The sequence below is a fragment of the Chiloscyllium plagiosum genome, chromosome 34 (genome assembly GCF_004010195.1).
Source record: "Chiloscyllium plagiosum isolate BGI_BamShark_2017 chromosome 34, ASM401019v2, whole genome shotgun sequence".
NCBI classification, from domain to species: domain Eukaryota; kingdom Metazoa; phylum Chordata; class Chondrichthyes; order Orectolobiformes; family Hemiscylliidae; genus Chiloscyllium; species Chiloscyllium plagiosum.
Window position 1 is genome coordinate 41,747,950 of NC_057743.1, and position 19,742 is coordinate 41,767,691.

General features: G+C 42.3%; 1 protein-coding gene across 2 annotated transcripts in view; it reads left to right on the forward strand.

Annotated features, from left to right (window-relative positions):
• rap1gapa (RAP1 GTPase activating protein a) overlaps positions 1 to 19,742 on the forward strand; it is a 566,513-nt gene that overhangs the window by 60,042 nt on the left and 486,729 nt on the right. For both annotated transcript variants that reach the window (XM_043676342.1, XM_043676343.1), the window contains exon 2: positions 19,465 to 19,561. The gene's annotated coding sequence lies outside the window, so the exon portion shown is untranslated. The remainder of the gene's footprint in view (positions 1 to 19,464; positions 19,562 to 19,742) is intronic.

Sequence of the window (19,742 nt, forward strand, 5' to 3'; positions counted from 1 at the left end):
CTTCCCACCTCTAACTGTTACCCAGCTACCTCTGTTCTCTGGCATAGCTATGTCCCTGTAGCTTCTATCTATCACCCTCTCAGCCTCTCGAATAATCCTCAGTTCATCCAACTCCAGTTCTAGTTCCCTAACTCGTTCGGTGAGGAGCAGGATCTGACTGCATTTCCTGCAGATGAAGTCGGCAGGAGTATTGGTGGTCACCCCTACCTCGAACATCCTGCAGGAGGAACATTCCACCGCCTGCACTGCCAATACTCTACACCTCGTCTCCGAAAACAAGAACACTGAGTCACTTACCTGTGCACTTTAAAATTAGGTTAGAGGAGGAGGATGGGAGGGAGGCCCTACTGTGTAGGGCCTGGGGACTAGAACACACCCACTCAAATATCAATCACTTACCTTCCCGACCAGCTCTGCGCTCCAACCTCACTTCCGCCCAGCTCGCGCCGCTCTCTGCTGTGAAATCATTTTGTATTACCAGTCATTGGCAACATTTATGTGACAGTAGAGAATCTCTCCTGTTTTTTTCACTCATTCATGGGGTGTGGGTGTCACTGCATGGGCCTGTATTTATTGCCCATCCTTAGTTGCTCCCTTGAGAAGGTGGGGATGAGCTCCTTCATGAACCACCTGCTGTGGGTAGACCCACAATGCCCTTAGAAAGAGAATGTCAGGATTCGGACCCAATGACAGTGAAGGGATGGAATATATTTCCAAATTAGGATGGTAAGTGGCTTGGCAAGGAACTTGCAGGGGGTGGTGTTCCCATGTATCTGCTGCCCTTGTCCTTCTAGATGCAAGTGGACATGCGGTTGGAAGGTGCCTTCTGAGGATCTTTGGTGAATTTTTGCGGTGCATCTTGTGAATGGTGTACACTGCTGCTACCAAGCATCAGCGGAGGGAGTGGAAATGTGAAAATGGCCACAGAGGCCAAAAATCAGAAGTTGAGAACCCAACGTGCTGCAAACCATTTTTTGTGGGAACGAGAATGGGCAGTTTTTGACCTACATAGAAATTAGCAGCTGCCTCCAGTCATCATTGATTTTGGTGATCCAATCAAGTGAGATGTAGTGAATAGAGTTTTGAGCTGGTCGGAGTAACCCTCATTTGGTGATTTGTTTTGGAGAGATTAGGTACTCCTTTGAGTCTAGGATTCCTTTGGTAGATGTAAAGTGCCCTTGGGATTGAAAGTAGTAACATGGAGTGAAAATATTATATCAATCCTGTCAATCTGATCAGAACTGTTAACAGACCTGTCAAAGCAACTAGTAGAGTGTCATGTCATTTAAAACTCCTGCTCTTAAAATATTTTCTGAAGTGTTACAAAAAAAAAGTTGCCTGTTATTTTCATTCTGTCTGTTGACATTAGCCTGAGGGCACCCACTCCTACATTCACAATCTTCAAATATCGCTGTAAAGTCCCTCCAGTTTACTGTGTGATTGGCAGCTTCAGTGTTAATAGAATGTTTGAAGTGAGATTATGAATTCCAGAGGTTGCTTTTTAAGGGGTTTTGAACTGGAATTAATATTTGTTGTTATAAATGATAAGCCAGGTGAAGGAAGTTAAATAGAATGATTTTGTTTATGAATTAGATATTTAAAAATATGTTCTGTAATAGGCACTTAGCACTTCATAGTATTTTATCTCAGCAAGGCCTCTGTGATCTGCCCAGAGTGGATGCTGGGTGAGTTGTTGAGATAGGAATAAAGGAGAAGCAGTTGTTGGCGTGTGTTTGCACAATATTGGCACAGGGCCTATAGAAGGGCCATGGAGGTGGTTGGAGGACAGATTTGCCATGGAGAGTGGTGACGCAATTTCAAAGGATTATGTACCTGAACCTCCGGTCTCTCGGTACTACAACACTACCCAAGGCCCTACTTTTAATTGTTAAACTTCTGCCCCACCCCCCCTTCATTTTACCAAAACACAATACCTTACATTTATCCAAATTATAATCCATCTGCCATTCCTTAACCCATTTACCCAATTGATGAAGATCTCTTTGTAATCTTAGATTAACCCACTGGAAAATGACCCTCAACACTCAAATACCCCGCTGTTCTTAATCAACGACCAAGACACTGAGCTACAGCCATGGTGAAAAAACTGTGAAATGTAGTTATCCTCAAACATTTCTTCAGAGCCTGCCTTTACTGTGTTGTTTCTCCCTGATGCCAGTGGATATAAACATTGGTGCTGCAGAATATGGAGGTCTTCAGTCAGGACATCCTTCCTCACCATTGGTGGAATTTTTAATTCCAGATGGATAACAAAAAAGGGCAAATTGTACATTTCACAATCAGTTCCAAATGGATGCTAAGCAATTTGTCTCCAACAGATACAAAGAAAGTAACTATTACCAATATTCTGTGCCATTTTAAAAAATTTACATGAAGCAAGATTAACTAATAAATAATTGTACTTAATTACAAATACTCCTTTTCTAATTATACAGTGACTGCATGGTGCAATACTTTGTTAAGATTCATTTCAAAGTTGATTAAAATCCTAAGTAAACACCATTTTATAAAGAGCAGAGAATTTATCAACTCTCCCAAACAACATTCTTCCCTCAGGATACCAGAAGCCTCAATGAAAATTGTAATTCCCTCAGCTGGTGTTTGTTGGGCCCAGCTGTGTGGAATGCTGGCTGCTAGATAATCGTCAAGATGACAAGAACAAAATTAAAAAGAAATGATTGGCTGTGGAAAGCATTGAGATGTTTTAAGGGCAAAAGTGCGGTTATATACAAAAATGGAAACATAGCAAATAGGAGCAGGAGTAGGCCGTTCAGTCCCTCTAGTCCACTCTCCCATTCAATATGATCATGGCTGATCACCTGACTATCCTAGTCCCATTTTCTCCCCATATCCTTTGATCCATTTATAATAATAGTAATTCCTACAGCGTCAAAACATTGGACCAAAGTAGGCCACACCAACCCTCCAAAGAGTATCCCACCCAGACCCAATCCCCTGAAGAAGGGCTTATGCCCGAAACATCGATGCTCCTGTTCCTTGGCTGCTGCCTGACCTGCTGCGCTTTTCCAGCAACACATTTTCAGCTCTGATCTCCAGCATCTGCAGTCCTCACTTTCTCCTCCAATCCCCTATTACTCTACATTCTCCCTGTCTATTGCACCTAGCCCTGTGTCTAGATCAAACATGCATTGGTTTGATCTCAACCACTTCCTGTAGCAGAGAATTCCACAGGCTCACCACTCTCTGGCTGAAGATATTTCTCCTGGTCTCAATCCAAAATGGTTTGCCCCATATCCGTAAACCATGATCCCTGCTTCTGAACTCCCAGTAATCAGGAGCCGTTCCTGTGTTTACTGTCTAGTCCTGTCAGAATTTTAGAGGTTTCTATGAGATCTTCCCTAATCCTTCTAAACTTCAGTGAATATAGTTGAAAGAGATTCAGTCTCTCTTCATTTATGAGTCCTGCCATCCGAGGAATCAGTCTGGGAAACCTTCATTGCATTCCCTCTATGGCGAGAAAGTCCTTCCTCAGATAAGGAGATTAAAACTGCACATAAGATTCCAGGTGTGGTCTCACCAAGGCCCTCTATAATTGTAGCAAGACATCCCTGTGAAAGTTAACATACCATTTCCCTTCTTCCCCACCTGCTGCACCGACACGGTTACTGTCTCTGTCTGGTGTACAAGGTCACCCAAGTCTTGTTGCACCTTCCCCTTTTCCAATCTATCACTATTCAGCCAATAATCTGCCTTTCTGTTTTTGCTACTAAAGTGGAGAATCTCACATTCTCCACATCATACTGCACCTGCCCACTCCCTCAGCCTGTCCAACTCACACTGTAGTGTTTCTGCCTTCTCCTCACAGTTCCCCCTCCCACGCAGCTTTGGGTTGTCTTGAAGATGTTACGTAGAAACTAGGAGCAGGAATAGAGCATTTGGCCCTTGAAGCCTGTTGTACTATCCAATAAGACCATGGCTGGCCATTCTACACTCTATACTTATACTCACCTTTCCCCCATATCCTTTGATCCCTGCAGCTCCATTTACCATACCCAGCTTCTTGTTGAAATCATATGATGTTTAGATCTGGATGGCTGCCTGTGGCAGAGAGTTCCACAGGGTCCTCACTCTCTGGAGTTTTGGTCTACTGATCTGACGAAGGATGTGGTGGCCATGGGTGGTGAGGTGGGTGGGTGGTGAATGTTTACCAGACTGATGCCTGGGATAGCAGGAGTTAATGTTTGAAGAGAGACTGGGTCAGTTCAGATTATATTCACTAGAGTTTAGTTCCCTCATCTAAATCATTAACATATATATATTGTGAATAGCTGAGGTCCAAGCATTGCTCCTTGCCGTACGTATTAGTCACTGCTTGCCACTTGGAAAATGACCCATTTATTCTTGCTGTTTGTTCCCTAACTACCAGGCAGCTTTCTATCCATCTGTATACACTAACCCCAATCTCTACACATTAATTTTACATGTTAATCTCTTATGTGAGACGTTATTGAAAGCCCTCTGAAACCCTTCCAGGGAAACCACATCCACTGCTCCCCATTATTAATTAATTAGTTACAGCCTCAAAAGTTGCAGTAGATTTGTCAAGCATGATTTCCCTTTCATAACTCCATGCTGACTCTGTCCAACCCTGTCACTATTATAATGGACTGTAGCATTTTCCTCACTACTGCCCTTAGGTTAACTGGTCTATAATACCCCATTCTCTCGCCACCTTTTTAAAATAGTGGAGTTACATGAGCTAGCTTCCAATCTGTAGGAACTGTTCCAGAGTCTGTAGAATCTTAGAAGATGACCACTCATGCATCCATTATGTCTAGGGCCACTTGCTTAAGTACTTTTGGATGTAGATTTCCAGGCCTGGGACAATATTCACCAATAATCCCATCAATTTCCCCAGCAACATTTCCCTACAAATACTGATTTCCTTCAGTTCCTGCTTCTCACTAGACCCTGCATTCCCCAATATTTTTGTCAAATGCAATGTCTTCCTTTTGCTCTGATTTTTGCAGTCATTAACTGTTCAGTGAAGGCAGTATTCCATTATTGACAACAGCTTGTAGCAATTAAAACCAAGATTTGTTGTCGATCCTTCAAAGTGTACTTTAAGATCATCGACACGCTGAGTCATCAGTGAATGTCAGGTTGGTTTGAGCCCTCCTTAAAAGAGTAAGGGCCATGGAAGTATCCTTTGTACTTTTGATGGAGAGAAGGTGGGGAGGTAAGTAAAAGAGAGTGGGAAGAAGAAAATGTTTCTCAAGTTATAGAAATGTAGCTGTTCTGTGCTGCAGATCAGGCTCATTCTGCAGCTCTGCCAAAGGTTTAGAAATGGGTGAAGAAGGAATTGTGATGGTACTGCTCCCCTTTCCCCCTTTTGCCCATGCTTCTTAATGTCCTGGTGAACACTGATCTCTTTCAGCGAATATTCACCAAGAACTGCTCATTGCTGTTAGTGGGATCTTGCTGAACACTGAACTGTTGTAGGTGGCTGGGTAATAGTTCATCAGGTTGATATTAATGACTGAGCTTTGATATAATTGAATAATGTGAAGTACTTTGTGATATTTTTGAGATTTGATAAATGTGTGGCCTTTAAAACTTAATAAAATATTGAAACAAATGTGCAGTTTAGTTTCTTGATGCTGTTAATGTTGCTGTAGCCTGACCTCTCCAGGTGAGAGCAATGAAAACATTTCCTGCTTCATTCACCCAGTGGCTTATCGACTAATAGGAGCAGGATTCAAACTTCTAATCATCAATCATTTTTATTCAATGTGTCAAACCTACTAAAGTGTTACTTAAATAGGATTACAGGCTAATGTTAAAGCAATTAACATCAGACAGAGGGATCATTCGGACTGTAATGGTGACTCCATTGTGAAATGTGTCTGGTTAGCATTGTTGCATTGCATTGCCCTGACAATGAGAACAAAGCTACAGCCACATTATCGAGGGACATCATGCTTCCCTCCTGGCCTCGTCACTGGCGATGCACATTGTTGTCAATGTGAATTCTGGTGCATTCCATAAGAAACTATTACTCTTGCCTAAATCACAATTGTAAATAAAACAATCAGAAGTCATAAGGAGCTATCACATGAACCTACGGGCTGAATGGCTACTTCTGCACTATTACAAATCTGTGATTGTGTGGCTGTACATTAAATTTTCTTTTGCATAATCTTTGCAAACTCACACGTTGGGCTGCATCTTAACCCTTTTTTGGCAAAGAATCAATTTTTTGTCCAGTGTCATGGAAGGTTCCTCTCTAACATGAAGCCGAGTGAGTTTTCTTGCTTTGTAAACCTTTTAACTACTTAAGCCCCTCTATGGTGGCCCTCTAACCACACTCTAAACATAACTGGAACAACTTACCACTGCTAGGATATCCCAGAATTGATCAGCATCCTATATGCCTGTACCACCTTTCAAAGTCTGATAAGCTCTGAGAGCCCAGCACTGCCCAACACAGTCCCTGACATTGCCCCAGACATACCCCAGACATGCTTGACAAATCTACTGCAATTTTTGAGGTTGTAACTAATTAATTAATAATGGGAGTAGTGGATGTGGTTTCCTTGGAAGGGTTTCAGAAGGCTTTCAATAATGTCTCACATAAGAAATTAACATGTAAAATTAATGGATGGGTTAGTTTGAGGGAACAGTGTGATGCCAACAGCATGGATTCAATCCAACACCAGCTGAGGTTACTACAAAGGTCTCTCCTCGTCTAAGGTATGATGGCCCTTGGGTTAAGCCATCACCAGTTGTCTGTCTCCAATGAGAGAGCAGTCCTATGGTCTGGTAAGATTATGGTGATGTGACATTCCACTAGTGTTGGTCTTCTCTTTGAGACTTCCCGCTCACTCTATGTCTGCTACTGCGGCTCATGCTCCCGCTTTCATTATTTCCTGTCACCCACTCCAACCCTGGATTCCACTGACCCTGCCTGCCCTCTGCACTGCCCTCTCACTCTCTTGGGGTACCCCCCACCCCACCAGCACCAACATAACCGCTCCACTCCCATATCCCATGATACCCACCTCTCCCTAACTCCAGGAGGGAAACTGCCTACACTGGGGGCAGAAAGTGTCCAGGTGGGCGGTGGGCTGCCTGACATTTTCCCCTCTCAGCCCCTTACATGGAGAGGATCCTGACTCTACCCACCCTGAGGGGCTGACTGACCGTGCCCAGGCCCCTGGACTGGTCTGGGAGGCTGCCCTTGCCTTACTGCGCCGGTAGCCTTGAGTGAAGGCTGTGCCCCTTGCCCTGACGGAGTCCTGCTGCCAACCGTGACAAGCTTCCTGGCTTTGTGCCTGTACTAACCAGCCGAGCAACACAGCAATACTGTCAGCCTGGTGTCTCTGTCTGAGGGCCAAGACACTAAACAGCAAGGTAAGGCAGGGATGCAGTGAGCATCGGGATAGGGTCTGAGTGAGTGAGGGCTCTGACAGAGAGTGAGGATCCCGGAGATGCAGCCTGGGGCAGGCCCTGAACTCAGCTTCACAGTAATACTGTCAGCCTGGTGTCTCTGACTGAGGGGCGCTTTGTGCCTGGGCTAAGCTGCAGGGCAGGGCAGGGTGGGTCAGAGCAGCGGGTTGGACTACCTTGTACACCCTAAATAACAGGAGAAAGTGAGGTCTGCAGATGCTGGAGATCAGAGCTGAAAATGTGTTGCTGGAAATGCGTAGCAGGTCAGGCAGCATTCAGGGAACAGGAGAATCGACGTTTCGGGCATAAGCCCTTCTTCAGGAAATAACATTACATTTGAATACATCGGACACCCAGAAACAGGCCATTCGACCCAGCCAATGTGTACTGGCATTTATGCTCCACTTGTGCCTCCTCTAATCTTTCATCATCTGAACATAACCCTTTGCTTTCCTTTCTCTCTCATTTGCATCTTGAGCTTCTCCTTTATTGTGTCTCTAACCGACATTCCCTGGAATTTTCCCAGTTCCTGTGTTTCCGTGATCTCTGGAGGTGGAAGCCAGATTGGCTGGAGCCTTGCGCACTGACCCGTAGAGTCACTGTCCAGTCACTCACCTCCAGGGGATCATTTTCTTCAACAATTCACCTCAAGGACTCGCTTTGGTAACGATGAACCTCCCGCACCATTGGTAGAAATTGTGAACTCATTGGGTAGTGAAGAGTTGCTATACAGTTTTGGATCTGATTGGAGGAAGGATTGCTTTCAGATTCCGAGTTGAACATTTTAAATAGATGCTGTCTTGAAAATGAATGGAAATGATTCAGCTTCACCATCACAGCAAAGTTCAGTTTGTGACGAGTTTACAATTATCCTGAAATTTCCGAGAATGAAAGATGTTCAACACCGCCGCAAGTAATCCAAGTGAATAAAAAACAGATCATTAAAAGTGGTGTTTCTGTGTCCTTTGAGAATTCATTTGTTTATAATGAAGATATTGTGGAGAGGAAAAGCTGTTCACCTGGAGGTGAAGGTTGTAAGTGATAAATTCTAAACTAAAACCTCCATGCTAATGTCCAACCAGAGCTGGTCATCTTAAAGGAATCAACAATAGGAAAATCATTAAATTAATGAAAGTCTCTGCCCACTCACATTCAGACCAATCAGACCAATCTGGCTTCAGGCTTCTACATTCCTCTGTGAAAGCTCAAGGCAGGTAGAAGGAACAGTATCCCCCCCAGTCAATGAGGTAACTTACAGTCTCTCTGATTGATTACTGAGTGTAACCTTTCCAGGCCATAACCTGCTGCTCTGCCTTTTTGGGGCATGCAGCTTTTGGTGAAGATTCTACCTTTTCCATGTCCAACCCAACGTCTGGAGCCAGCACAGTTTGTCACCCCGCAGTCTCCTCCTGACCTGCTATCGTCCTCGATGCCTCTTGCTCGCTAACTTCCTTCATGTCAAGGTGCCAACTACAAACACTGGAAACTGTCTCTCTCCACAGACACTACTGATCTTAGTTTCTCCAGCGTTCTGTGTCATTGTTTCAGATTTCCAGCATTTGCAGTGTTTTGCCTTTGTTCAAGTGTATAACAGCGCGTTATTACAATCAAGCAATTCCTCTTTGTGTCTTTTTCCTGCCTGGTTGAAACTCCATGACTACAAAGCTGAGACAGGAAATTCTTTAGTTAAGAACTTTGATCACAATGAAGATGCTTCACACTGATCCACATCCAGATTCCTGTCCAAAACTCAGCTCACGTTTTGACAGCTCTGACAATCTACCCACAATATTCAATGTAAAACAGTCCACAATATTTTAGAAAAAAAAATTTACCCTATCTCCAATGTTAGCAGATCATTTTAAAAAAATCCAAGATCTGCATCTTGGTTCCACACCTGTACCATACTGACTACGTCTTCCTTGGGCCACAGCCAAAATATGCTCTGTGTTTTATTAAAATCCATCCTTTCGTTTTTCAAGCATATAATTTACAATCAACACACTAACAGAAAAGGTGCAAATGTTACGTCCTCCTGTCTTCAGTCACAAACGTAATGAAGTAAAGATTTTGTCTGAATTCAAGCTTAGGGTCCACTTGATAAGAAAAAAAAGGTTTGTTTTCCTTTGTTGTGTTTGTTTCCTTCTCTCATTTCTATTATTTGTTTGTTTTTCAGACCGTGGCATCATGATCCTATCATTCCCACCTCTTTGAGACACATTGTGTGATCTTGTCCCATTACCACTCTTTTGGCTCTCATACCATCAATCCTTCTGTCAATTAATCTTCCCTACTCTCCGCCCTGTGACAGATCTTTCCCTTTGCTGTTCTTCCCATCTTCCACCTTTCACCTGCTCAAAACCTCTTTTCTCACATCTGATGGAAGCTCTTTGACCTGAAGGTTAATTGCTTAATCTGCTGAGAATTTCAATCACTGCAACTTTACAGTAAAGACACAAATCTCCTCAAAACACGGTAACATAAACCTCTGGAGACTGAATTCCACTTGAGTCTTCAGAACTTTTGTTACTCTTTATTCATTTCTCTGAATTTTCTCAAGGGTTTAGTCTTTTGCAGTAATCTTCATTTAATATTCCACAACACCCTCACTGTAACCTCTCAGTGAGTCCTCTGATAGGTTGTCAGCTGTCTCCCTTGTCAATCACTCCTTAATTTCCTCTTTTAGTTTCTTATTGCTCTGTCCTCATTCTCTTCCTGACTCATGTCTCTTCCCCTCTCAATGAAATTGCATCTTTCTGTACAAGTCCAATACACTGCCTGTAAAAGATACAGGCACCCATCCAAAGTTTGTAAATGTCGATGACTCTTGTCTGTAAGCCAGGCTCTGAGAATCAAAAAATAAGTGAATCATTTGAAAGTAAATTCACCGCGTCTTCAGCAGAGAGAACGTCTCAGGTAAGATTGGGATCAGAGAGAAACCGTTAGCATGGTGGTCACATCGCTGGTCTAATCATCCAGAGGATCCAAATAATGTTCTGGGAACAGACACAGAGATTGCTGGAGAAACTCAGCAGATCTGGCAGCCTCTGTGGAGAGAAAAACAGAATTAACGTTTTGACTCTTCCCCAGAACTCAAAGCTAATGTTGTACAAATGTGGGCTGGAATTAATTAAATCTGGAATTAAAATCAAGCCTAATTGTGAGCATGTAATCATTATTAGAAACACCAATTTGCGTCATGAATGTCCTTTTGAGGTGACACCTACACTCTATGCAGGAATATGACAGGAGACCGTGACATGGTGCTTTGCTGTGGTGTCAGTGTTTGAGTTGTTCAACCTGATACTGATAAAAATTAATTTTAAAAATGCCTTTGCAGAAAGACCAACAGTTTGAACCTGTATTGTATCTTTGACAATAGTAAATCACCCGCAGGCTCTCTGCAAAATCATTGGAGATATAATTAATCCAAGATGGAGAAAGTACCGGAGGGTGAGTTTGAGAAGGAAACACATGAAAACTCAATAGGGCTCATGGAAAGAAATCCCAAACTTGACACTTGGCCAAATTCTGATAACATTTATCCCTACTGCTGTTCTCTTTACCATGCCAGTTTGCGCTTCTTATATTTGCTTGTATTGTTGAGAAGTTTCTATTGTTTTACATTAAATTGTTCCTCCTTCTGAGGATATTACCACTTTAAATTGGAACATAGAAACGGGAGTATGCCACTCTGCCCATCAAACCTGTTCTGCCATTCTAGATCATCGATGATCATCTCCCTGAATGTTAGTGTCCCGTTCTGAAATTCCACATTCCCAGTTGTACACTGCTACCTTACTTTGGCCTCCATTGTTCAAGTGTCAACTTTGATTTTCAGTGGTGGATTGGCTTTGTCACAAAATGAATCTCACCCAAGTTCAAAGCCCCTGCTCCACTGTCCTCAATTAGCTGAGTCATCATGAAGCAATACTATTACACGTGACAAAAACCGATACTGAGTGTGGAGCGAGAGAGAGCAGTTAATACTCAGCTGTGCCCTCAGCTTTATTAATAGGGGCATAGAGTACAAGAGCAAAGAGGTCATGGTGAACTTGTGCAACACAATTGTTAGGCCTCAGCTGGAGGACTGTGTACAGCTGTGGGCAACACTTTATAAGAAAGATACAAAGACATTGAAAAGAGTACAGAAGTGATTTACTAAAATGATTCCAGGAATGAGAAGCTTCAGTGATGAAGATAGATTGAAAATGTTGAGACCATTCTCCCTGGAGAGAAGGAGGCTGAGAGGAGATTTGATGCAAGTTTTCAAACTCATGATTGGGCTGGATAAAGTCGATAGGGAGTAGTTGTTTCCACTCATAAAAGAAATAAGGACGAGAGGACATGGATTTAAAGTGATGCGTAAACGATGCAAGGGTGATATGAGAAAATAGTTTTCAAGCAGTGAATCGTTAGGGTGTGGAATGTACTGCCTGGAAATGTGGCAGAGTCAGGTTCAATTGAGACACTCGAGGGCATTGGATGGTTATTGGATAGTAATGGTGTGCGGGCATATGGGGTAAGAACAGGAGATTGACATTGGGTTTTAGAGCAGGTGCAGTCATGACAGGCCTATTGGCCTCTTTCTGCACTGTAACAATTTTATGATTCTGAGTGAATTCATAAATAATGCCACAATTGGAATCATTTGATATGCCAAAGCCTATCAGCCCTGCTAACAACTTTCGGAAATATGAGATTTGAGCCATTAATTATCCAATAACTCAAAAACCATAGTAAGCAGGGGGTAAGGGCAAAAGAAAGAACTAACTTTCTGTGTTTGCTATTTATTAACTCCTGTAGAGCTGGCCTTATTACATAAATGTTCTTTCCCTGAGCTGATTAGCAGCAGGGGGAAAGCAGGCCATATGCTTTACACCTTTTGGATAAAAGATACAGAACAATGGCCTCTATTATCTGGCTGCATCAGTGCTGGATAGCATCTACTTTTCCAACTCTTGTCCATTTTCACAGATTCAACAGCAGTGTGCTTTCAAAATAAAGGATTATTATAGCTATCATAATTGGAGTGTGTGGGTGGAATACTGCAGAACTAAGTCAGGCATTATATTGTGATTTCAGTTGATGAGGCTACGCCACTCTAACATTGCTGAAAAAGTGACCGATGTCACATTTTCTCAAGAAACCTTTCACCATTTTCCATTTTGTATCATCAGTTCCTTCACAATATGAATCATCACAAAGTGTTCTTAAAATTCTTATTTCTTTCTTGAAGTGATGAGGCCTTTGTTAAATATAGTTAGACTGTTTCTGAAGGAATGTTTGAATTTGTAAGAAAACACAATAATGACAGAATGTATGGAGTTTTTTTAGGTTTTTGTTTCTTCAATAATCCCAGTTACGAGATGGGAATGTTGCTGAACAAAGAAACCTTGGAGTCACATGTAGACAGGATAGTGCAGAAGGCATTTGGTATGCTTTCCTTTATTGGTCAGTGCATTCAGTATAGAAGTTGGGAAGTCACGTTGCAGCTGTACAGGACATTGATTAGACCACTTTTGGAATCCTCCATGCAATTCTGGTCTCCTTGCTAATTGAAAGGATGTTGTGAAACTTGAAAGGGTTCAGAAAAGATTTACAAAGATGTTGCCAGGCTTGGGGGGATTTGAGCTATAGGGAGAGGTTGAACAGGCTGGGACTGTTTTCCCTGGAGCGTTGGAGGCATTGATAGGCTAAATAGGCAAAGTCTTTTCCCCAGGCTGGGGAGTCCACAAATAGAGGGCATAGGTTTAAGGTGAGAGGGGAAAGATTTAACAAAGGACTTGAGGGCCAACATTTTCACACAGAGGCTGGTGTGTGTATGGAATGAGGTACTGGTGGCAGCTGGTCCAATTACAACATTTAAAAGGCATCTGGATGGGTATATGAATAGGAAGGGTTTAGAGGGACATGGGCCGGGTGCTGGTAAATGAGACTAGATTCATTTAGGATATCTGGTCAGCGTGGACAAAGGGTCTGTTGCCATATTGTACAACTCTATGATTCAACATCTGTAACCACCCAGTACCAAACATTTGAGTACTAGTTCACCATAACACACACAGAATTACAAATTATACTTTCTCATAAGTAGTGCCATGACAACATAAAATACAAGTGTTAATCTATTAATATCATTGTCTAAAAGAGAACTTGAGAGAAGCCAATTAAAATGCCTGGCTAAGCCACCTGATGTGAAAACTTGCAGGAATTAACTAAGGAATGTCTCAATAGCGTGGCTCAGATGAGAAGGTGATCCAGAGGTAATTATTGCTGGGACAAAGACTTAAATCAAAACACATTCTACAAAGAGGAGGTTTGAAATTCCCTTTATATCGGATATTATAATGAAAGATAACTTGAGAACTCTTTTGAAAGACTCTTTTTAAAAATAGTTTGTCCCACTGTGGGCCAACAGCCTGTTTTGATGCATTGTAAACTCCATTCTGTGAGAAGCTGTGACTACAGAGACCTCCAGAAGACTCAGTAACATCAGGAAGAACTCTCTGACTTTGAAAATGAGGTGCCTCCTTCTGTAACCGTGATCAGCCCCGAGAGAAAACTTTGCAAAACAAGATCTTTAAAGATGTGGAAGTGTGCTCCAAACAACTATCTGCAGAAGAACTCACAAAGACCTGTTATTGTAAAGTTTGTTTCAATTCCACCTCCCCTGAGCCTGCGCCTTGTTCGGTTTGTTTGCACAATAGCCTGCTTTAATGTGTCACAAAGGTTGGGACAGATTTTTATCATTAAATAAGTTTTATACTTCACTCAAATGAGTTTCAATCAATCAACTCCTTCATTTTGATTAAGTCAAGGAGATCTGTTTGATAATTCTTCATAGTTTTCATACATGTTCAAGTGTGTAATGAATTGGGGAAAAATAACAGTTGTCTGTTTAAAAATTCAAAACTCTGGAATACCAACTAGGGAATTCAAAGAGAGGAATGTATTCATCCCTCTACATTCGGTCACTGTAATAGTTTTGTTCTGTTAATGTGGAACATTTTTGTTTCATTTTGTCCTTTGAACAGAGTTACAAGACTAAAAGGTAGCACTTCCCACTATTCCAAAATCCTGTTGTCCCACCATTAGAATGCTCCAGGAATTGAGCACTCCATTCTATGCTGTGTTCCCCTCTACCCACATCAAACCACCCTTACTCTTCCCACCAACCCACTGTTACCTTCACCTATCAGGAGATACGATGAAGCTGAGGATGAGATTCCATGCAGCTTATAAATGTGACACAATGTTTGAAAAAGCACCATGACATTTCCAATCACTGCAGCTGATGACATGACTATTATGTCCTTTCAATTCTTTAAATATCTCCTCCAGCCAATGCCCATATCCTATGAATTACATATTGGTGTTGTGGTTCTGTTCGCCGAGCTGGGAATTTGTGTTGCAGATGTTTTGTCCCCTGTCTAGGTGACATCCTCAGTGCTTGGGAGCCTCCTGTGAAGCGCTTCTGTGATCTTTCCTCCGGCATTTATAGTGGTTTGAATCTACTGCTTCCGGTTGTCAGTTCCAGCTGTCCGCTGCAGTGGTCGGTATATTGGGTCCAGGTCGATGTGTTTATTGATTGAATCTGTGGATGAGTGCCATGCCTCTAGGAATTCCCTGGCTGTTCTCTGTTTGGCTTGTCCTATAATAGTAGTGTTGTCCCAGTCGAATTCATGTTGCTTATCATCTGGGTGTGTGGCTACTAAGGATAGCTGGTCGTGTCGTCCGCATCCATGAACACTAACCAGCCACGAAATGACATGACCAGCTATCCTTAGTAGCCACAGACACAGATGACAAGCAACATGAGTTCGACTCGGACAACACTACTATTATAGGACAAGCCAAACAGAGAACAGCCAGGGAATTCCTAGAGGCCTGGCATTCATCCACAGATTCAATCAATAAGCACATCGACCTGGACCCAATATACCGGCCACTGCAGCGGACAGCTGGAACTGACAACCGGAAGCGGCAGATTCAAACCACTATAAATGCCGGAGGAAACATCACAGAAGCGCTTCACAGGAGGCTCCCAAGCACTGAGGATGTCACCTAGACAGGGGACGAAATGTCTGCAACACAAATTCCCAGCTCGGCGAACAGAACCACAACAACGAGCACCCGAGCTACAAATCTTCACCCAAATTTTGATTACATATTGGTGGAATATTCCAGTGTAAGACTTCTCAATCTCTTAAAGCTTAAGCCATGCTTAAAGATTGAGTCTCACTGAACAAAATTATGTTTCACGTAAACATTTAAACAAATGCTGACCAACGAAAAGCTGAAGTGTAGGATTTTGGTGGCTCTTTCATATTTGTTGCAGTTGCTGACTGAGGCAGACCATGTTCAAATGCAACAAGATCTGGACAGTGTCCAGGCTTGCGCTAACAAGTAGCAAGTAACATACACACTATACAAATGCCAAGAAATGATCACCTCCAAAAGATGGGATTCTAACCACCACCCCTTGACATTCAATAGTGTTATCATCACTGAATCTTTCCACTATTAACATCCTGGGGATTGCTATTGAACAGAAACTAAACTAGAACAACCATATAAACACAATGGCTACAAGAGCAGGTCATAGGCTAGGAATACTGCAGCGAGTAACTCACCTTCTGACCCCCACCCCTCCTCCAAAGACAGTCCACCATCTACAAGGCACAAGTCAGGAGTGTGATGGAATACTCCCCACTTGCCTGGATGGGGGCAGCTCCAACAACACTCAAGAAACTTGACACCATCCAGGACAAAGCAGTTCACTTCACTACCAACACATCCACAAATATCCACTCCTTCTTCCACTAATGCTCAATAACAGCTGTGTGTGCAATGTACAAGATGCTCTGCAGAAATTCACTGAAGATCCTTAGACAGCACCTTCCAAATCCAAAAGCGCTATCATAGAGGAGGGCAAGGGCAGCTGATACATGGGAACACCCACACCTACAATCTCTCTTCCATTCACCATCCTGACTTGGAAATGTATCACCGTTCCTTTACTGTCACTGGGTAAAAATCCTGGAATTCCCTCCCTAATGCCATTGTCAGTATATCCACAGCACATGGACTGCAGTGGTTCAAGAAGGCAGCTCACCCCCACCTTCTCAAGGGAGCAACTAGGGACAGACAATAACTGCTGGCCTAGTCAGCAACGCCCACATCCTGGAAATTTATACAAAAAGTTTTCTTTCTTTTTAATCTGTGGTAGTTTTCAGTGCCAGTTTTGCTGATTGGTCAGTAATTAACAATGACTGTATTGTTAAAAGTTTCTTAAGCTACTAAAACTAATCTTAAATGTTTCTGGTTAATTTATTGGCATCTGATATGTAAATACAACACATTTATGTCAATCAGTGCAGATCAATAGTGAGGCAGACAGCAAGATAGCATTTTGCAAAGTTAATGACACATCTGTGCAGTCCAACCAGCAACATGAAATATTTGAAATAAAAACAGAAAGTACTGGGGAAACTCAGCAGGTCTGGTAGCATCTTTGGAGAGAGAAAGCAGAGCTAATATTTTGAGTTTAGTCCCCCTTCTTCAGAAGTCAATAGACTTGAAGCACTAACTCCACTTTCTCCCCAAAGATGCTGCCAGACCTGCTGAGTTTCTCCAGCACTTTCTGTTATTGTTTCAGATCTTCAGCATGAGCAGTTCTTTGGTAGAATTCAAATATTCTATAATACAAAACAGGGTTCTGCTGATTGTCTGAAAATACTGGTATCGGCTTAGTTGGCTGGATGGCTGATTTGTGATATGGAGTCATGCCAACACTGTGGGTTCACTTCCTGCACCAGCTGAGATGACTGTGAACGTCCTGCCTTCTCAACTTCTCCCCCTCACCTGATGTGTGTTGACCTTCAGGTTAAAACCCCACCAGTCATCTCCCCCTCACAAGAAAGCAGCCCTATGGTCTGCTAGGACCATGGTGATCATCATTACCCAGTGTCACTTTGGCAGTAAAATCTGGTCTGTTTGTTTAGTTAAGCATATTATCCTTGGGCTTTCATAAGACATCTTACACAACCACATTCTAATAATGAGATCTCTACCCAATCTTCACCCCCAATAAGCCACACTGTTTTGCGGCCTCCCTGTTATCAGGATGCAGCTTCCTCTGCTGTCTAATGTTGCCTGTCCATAGGAATTAATTAAATCCCCTGGTGTTAGTTTGTCAACTACATTTATAATTTCAGCATACCCAGATAGGTTTATTAAAGAAGTCTTGATTATTGTGGGATCTTACTCTTTTTAAACTAACTGGTGAAAGGGCCTCTCTCAAAGTTTTTCCAGTCTCTGCTTCATGGTCTTATCTGGTTGCCATGAGTATGAAGGCCACAATTCTGACTATAACTGTGTTCAACTAACAATTCTCTGCAGCCATCTTATGTCAGCTAAATACCACAGTCAGCCATTTTATGTTACCTTCAGCCCGTGGGCAGCTCCAGAAGTTATTGTGGGACATAAAAGCTCATAGAGCAAGGGGACACATATTGGCGCAGATTGAAGATTGATTGGCAAACAGGAAACAGACAGTAGGTATAAATATGTGCCACAGAGATCGGTGCTGGGACCTCAACTTCTGATAATTTATATAAATGACTTGGATAAAGAGACTAAAGGTATCATAGTTAAATTTACTGATGACATAAGGGTAGTAGGAAAATAACTTTTGAAGAGAATTCAATATTGTTGCACTGGGTTATAGATAGAATAAGGAAAAGGGCAAAAATATAGCAAATGGAGTATAACCGTAGAAAATATGAAATTGTCCTTTTTGTCAGGAAACATTATAATCTGATTATTCAAATGGTGAGATGTTGCAGAGCTCTGAGATGCCGAGGAGTCTGGGTGACCTTGAACATGAGTGTTAGTCTGCAGATACAGTCAGTAATTCGGAATGATATCGTTTACTGATGGAGGAGTTGAATTCAGAAGTAGGAGGGTAATGCTTCAGTTATTCAGGACACCGAGAGACCATATCTGGAGTCTAAATTTGTAACTCTATATGTTAACTGATCTGAATGTCTGTCCCAAACTCTGCACTTCTGTAACAAACAATACATTTCTTTGTGATTCCGCAGTATTGAGAGGGATCAGACACTCAAAACGTCTCATGGGAAACATTTACTAAAAGCTCTGGTGCAGAATCAACATTAGGTGTTTAATGTTGTATCTAGCTGCATTAGCAATGGGCTCAGTGTTGCCCAAGCTAAACCTAATTGAAGAATATAAGATGCTAAAGGGGATTGACAAGGCAGGCATAGCAGATGTTCTGTGCTGTGGGGCAATCTGGAACAAGTGGTCATAGCTTTAGGATAAGGTGTAGCAGATATAGAACAGAAACGAGGTAAAATTCCTTCTCTCAAAGGGTGGTGAACCTGTGGAATTTGCTTCCCCAGAGTGTGGTAGATGCTTGGACATTCAGTAAATTAGTAACAGTGTTGAAAGGCTATGGAGAGCGGGAGGAAAGAGGAGTGGAGTCCAAGATGACGTCAGCCATGATGGTATCAAATGTTGGAGCAGGCTCGAGGGGCTGAATGGCCGCCTCCTGCTCCCTGTTCTTATGTTCTCATGTTTAAGTGGTTTACAAACTGTGGCTGAAATGTGAATACATTTCTACAGCAGGTATAGTATGATTAATTAGGTTGTCATCACCCTGGAAAGCCAATCTGCAAACTGTCCATCACCTCAAACAATGGAGACACACTCATGATTTGATGATCGGCTACTATTTTATCATCAAGAATTTAAAATGTTAATATTTGACAGAAGTGTAGAAAATCTTCCTGTCCTTCTGTGAATGTAGTTATTCGTATATAGGTCCCACTCACACTCAGCCACAATCTGGTACCTGGTTACTGTTTGAGGATGCACGGAGTGAGTGATGGTATATGGGAGGGGATGTTCCAGTTGGATTGCCTAACCTGACAATTAAACACCCACACATACAAGTAGGAGTCACTGGTTAATGACCAGAAGAAGTAACCTGACTGATTTTCTTTGCAGGGCGAGCAGTGCTGAGGCAAATTGCACCATTAACGACATTTTCGCTAAAGTCGGATAGAATTATATATCAGAACCACACAGGATTGCAATTTGACAGGTAGGTAATATAAATCAGAGAACAAAGTTGATCTGGTTTGCAAATGTTCAGTAGTCTATGTCCGTAAGTATATTTTCCTCCAATGAACTGTGTCAATTGTAAAATCTGTTTGAGAACAGTAGCTAATGAGCACTATTAAGCAAAATGTTTAATTAAGTAGTCATACCAAAACAGAATCATG